The sequence below is a fragment of the Cetorhinus maximus genome, chromosome 13, assembly GCF_964194155.1.
Source record: "Cetorhinus maximus chromosome 13, sCetMax3.hap1.1, whole genome shotgun sequence".
In the NCBI taxonomy this organism is placed as follows: domain Eukaryota; kingdom Metazoa; phylum Chordata; class Chondrichthyes; order Lamniformes; family Cetorhinidae; genus Cetorhinus; species Cetorhinus maximus.
In genome coordinates, this window is record NC_135891.1 from 39,259,292 (window position 1) to 39,264,503 (window position 5,212).

Here is a 5,212-nt window from a genome sequence, read left to right on the forward strand (position 1 = left end):
TGCAGGCTCTGGTGATGACAGCTGCCCCTACAGAGATGCAGACAGAGTAGTCCCAGGAGAGGCCCCAACAGGTCCCTCCAAGACAAAGGTGACCACTGCAATCATCACAGTCCTGAAGCTAGAGACGTGAGCAGGCTGTCTCCACCTCTTCCAATGCGCAAAAAGCGTGCAACTCAGGAGTATTCGAGTTGGTCTGAACACTAAATGGTCACTTTGGTGTTATGAGGATTTTGCATATAATTAATAAGTAAGGCTCATTCTGTCGTAAACTCACTCTTCATTATGAAGGATGCGTGATTGTATTAATTTTGTGCTAAACAGTTGTAGAGATGCATCATCAAAATGTCGGCTTCTCACCGGCAACAGTGGAGACTCCAGGTAGTAGTCCACCTCCCTGTGACGATAAGATTACATAAGTTGGATACACAGTTGTCATTCCTGTGCCAGTGCAGGCTTGCTGCATTCACAGCCTTGTCGTTTGTCCTGCACCTCAGCTGAACCTCTGCTGGATCAGATGGTCCCTTGCAATCATGACTTCCTGGAAAGATCTTGTTCTGACACCCTAGGCCTGGCCACCTCTCCGATCATCCAGACAACCTCTTGCAGCAGAAGGTTCCCGCTCTGCATCCCCTGACACCTTTCTTCCTCTGTACCCCTTAGTTGATTGCAGACCAAACAAGACCAAACTGCAGCCCCTGTCTCTCTGTGATATGTCTGGGTTTATAGGGAAGTCTGTAAACTGACCTCAAAATCAGTAGCAATGTTAATTAGTTACCCTTGCACCAACTTCTTGTTATCTTAGAAGTAAAGGGGTATTTTACAGCACCACTTTTTAACAACTTAATAGCTATAACACCTTTCTGGGAATTATTCATGATATACTCAGTACTTGCTGGCATTGTCTCCAAACATAAATACCTTGCACCTCCCTCTCAATAAAACAGTCTAGGTCTTCTTCTGATCTATAACAAACCAGGCTTATTGTCAGGCAGACGCCAACCCATGTCACATGACCCCTTCCATTTACCCTAAATTTAAAGAATCAGTCCCAAACTATAACACTCTTATAAGCCAAAAGATATACTTGTATAACATAGTAATCATATAAACCTCACAACTGTAACACATGCACCATGGGAAAATGAAAGCTTATCACCATTATGATGTGCTTTCAAAAACAGTACCCAAAATATAACAACTTACAATGTTCTATATAGTTTAACAACTAACTTACCACTTAACTTATTACATACAGTTCGAGTAACACTTCCCCATGCTAATACATTGTCCGTTAAACAGTCCATTTTGGCAGCATGATGATCTTTAACTTTTATCCTTCCAATACATGTAACAGTTATGTTTTAGAGTCCTTCTTTTGGTGATTCCTAAAATTGCTTCATTGCTAGTAGGTCCTTTCTCATGATGATTAAAGTCCATTTTATTTCCATGTCCTTGGTTAAAAGATGCCGCAATTGATTCAGTCTGGGAAACTTCATCCAGAACAATATTGACAACCTCTGATAGTCCCTTTGGCTTTTGCATACCAACATGTGTAATTGAAGACTCAGAAGAAATACTCTGTCATTACGTTTTCTACCTTCTGGATTCAGTATTTCCTTTGGTTCTTCCTTAAAATAATGGTGTTGACTTTTTAACTCAGTCTTTGGATCGTCCCGTTCAGAGTTTACTTTCTGATCTCCATTCTCTTTCTTGGCTGCAGATTCTTTAATGTCCAGGTCAAAAAAGAATGTCTCTGCCAAACAAATATCTGAGTTTAAACACAGGATTATGACTTTCCGTCTCTGCTATAAGAAGTTCTTAGAGTCATGTTGATTACTAGTGAAAAAACCTTGACACTCATCTTTATAAGGCTTCATCCTTCTGAATTTCAGTTGGTTTCTAAAAACTTTAATACCCCTTGTAGACCCAAAATAACAACATTTGCCTGATATAAATAGTATTGGCAAACCACAATGTCTCTTTCTGTTCGTTCATTCGCCTGGAATTCTGCTGCTGTATTCTGTTCTAACGCTGGTGACTTAGCATCTGCAGGCAAGTTCAAAGTAGATAGAGTCAGTTTGTTTGCATTTAACTTGAACCCTTTGTGGGTAATCTGAGGTTTTACTGTCTCACAAACAGAAGATATAGTCCATAAACATAATAATAATCTTACAAACCTCACATTTGTAACAGCAGATGGCTGCCATTCTAATGCCCTTGTGGCCATGTTTGTGGCACTCATAGAGAGGTGAAAAGCCATCTCCTCAAAGGATAGCCTTTGTCCCCTAGAATCCATCCATTAACCTATGTTTGGGATGGAAAGTTGCAGAAGGTTTGACTGGCAAAGAATGAAAGTGTCATAGCAGCTTCCAGGAAAGCATGCAGATACATGCAGGAAGCTTTCCTTGTGGTCACAGACCAGGTGCACATTCAGGGACTAGTAGACCTTTCTCTTGGTGAATCTCTCCGGTCTGTCAGTCCCTGTTGATGCAGCACCCATTTCCACATCCACCCTTCCTCTTGATCAGGTAATATCCAAGCAGCCTGTTTCAGTGACCCAATGCCCAGTTGATGCCAGCCTGAGGTGGCAAGGACCTCTTCCCCACTCTCTTGACGAGCGCCTGCAACTTCTGAATCCATGCAGTGAGACCTCTCAACCAGTTGAAAACTAACCTCTGAGCTTTAACAAAGTTTCCTTGCCTTACAACATAGAAGGAGCATGATTTTCCCATCCCGAAGCAGAAGGGAATGGTTGCAGGATGGAGAAAAAAATGGCCACTGAGCAGGGCAGTTGGAAGTTTCACCTCAGTTTCCATTCACACCTTCCGTCACTGGGCATAATTGCTGAGGGCTCCCAAATCCCAGTGACCTCCTGCATTGTTTCATTGCATCTGAGGTCGGGTCTTATTTAAAGCTTTAATGACTTTAATTGGCCTCATAATCAGCACGAGTCTGTCCAAGTCCCCACTTTTCGCAGGCTGCTGAAAATGATCAGCACCAGAAACAGAGGTCAAACTCAGTCTGCCGTGCTTGGTAGCCATTTATTGTCCATCCTGCCTCCATTCCTTCCCATTATGGGACAGGAAAATCATGCTCCTTCTGTTATTTCTGACACCCTGTCCATGGTTTCCAACTTTGTTTCCATCTCTGCCTTCAAAGACTACAGTGTTTCAGTCTCCCATGATCACCAAAAAGCTGTTTCCTTTTTTTTTCCATTTCTATCAGTTCTTCTAGTTTCTGATATTCTGAGCGGTACCCAACTTCCTCCCATAGTATCAGCTATGGCAGAAACAGCAACAACTTGCACCTATATAGTGCCTTTCATATAAGAAAATGTGCCAAGCTACTTCACAAGAGTGTAATGAGGCAAAAGTTGAAATCCTGAAGAAATAGCATTATCAGGTTCTGATAAGGCAAATACCACAAAACGTGAAGAGCATTGCATCTGAACTTTGATTATACTTCCAAGGTAATATTATCAAATACAAGCAAATAGATTGGAAGCTGAAGCAAACCATTTTACATTGGCTGTGATCAATTCTTTTTTAAGAAGGGTTGTAGAACTTGAGAGTCTCTAACAGTGATGACAGGGTTAATTGAAAGAAGCATTGAATACCAGCAAGAGGTGTACACATCTATATATGGGGCAGACTGCTACAATCAGGACAGTGTATGAAGAGACTGAACCTAGCATAATTGGGCGCAATGTGAGACAAGGCTTTTTAACATCTATGCAGAAGCCATGATAAGAGGAACACTAGATGATAGACAGAAAGATGTCAAAGTAGGAGGCCAGTTGATGAAGGTAGTGAAATTTGCAGATGACTGGGCCCTAGTGGCTAACACAGCACAAGGCCTACAGATACTAATGGAAAGAATGAATGAAGTGGTGAAAGCTTATGGAATGAAAATTATATCAAGAAGATGAAAGTTATGGAGATTGGAAGAAATAATGGTGAAAAGCAGAGGTCAAGACAAATGGTTCAAAGCTGGAACAAGCATGTTAACGTAAGTACCTGGGAAGCATCTTGTCAGAAGACAGTTACTGCCATAAAAAATCAGAGCTAGAATAGCAAGGACAAATAATTCATTCTGCCATCACAAAGAATTGTTTAGCATAAGAATGAGTAGTTATCTTATAAAAAGAATTATCAAGACTGCGATTTGGAGTGTCTCATTGTATGGGGCTGAAACGTGGACCTTGAGAAAAGCAGATGTCCAAAGACTAGAACGTTGTAAAAGGTGGTTCTGGAGAAAATTGGAGCAGATCAGTTGGAAGAATGCGAGAGGAATGAAGAGGCTGTCAGGATGGTGTAGGAGGAAAAATTGTTAGTGAATATCATTAAGAAGAGGCAATAAATTTGGATTGGCCATATCCTAGGACATGAAAACCTGCCAAGGGAGGTGAATGAAAAGAGTTTAGAGGGATGTGAACCAAGAGGGATAAAGATAATGATGATGTTAAACAACTTGAAATTGAAAATTGGAGGCTGCAATAGCAACTGAGAAGGAAAGCACAAAACCACAAGGTGTGGAGAAATGAGCAGAAGATCACAGAATCACAGAATTGCTACGGTGCAGAAGGAGGCCATTCAGCCCATCGTGTCTGCACCAACTCACTGAGCATTTTAACTTAGTGCCAATATCCTGCCTTTTCCCCGTAACCCTGCACATAGTTTATATTTAAATACTCATCCAATGCCTTCTTGAATGCCTCAATTGAATCTGCATCCACCACACTTCCAGGCAGTGCATTCCAAACCCTAACTACTCGCTGTGAGAAAAGGTTTTTCTCACCTTGCATTTGCTTCTTTTGCAAAACACTTTAAAACTTTGTCCCCTGGTTCTCGATCCATTTATGAGCAGGAACAGTTTCTCCCTGTCTACTCTGTCCAGACCCCTCATGATTTTGAAAACTTCTATCAAGTCTCCTCTTAGCCTTCAGCTCTCCAAGGAAAACAGTCCCAACTTCCTCAATCTTTCTTCATAACTGAAGTGTTTCATCCCTGGAGGCATTCTCGTAAACCTATTCTGCACTTTTTCCAATGTGTTCACATCCTTCCTATAGTGTGGCACCCAGAACTGTACACAATACTCCAACTGAGGTCTAACCAGTTTCTTATATAAGTTCATTAAAAGCTCCCTATCTGCCTTTAGGGAGATGATGATGGCCCAAGTGCTTTTTGGGAAAAAAAAACTTTACATTTTATGC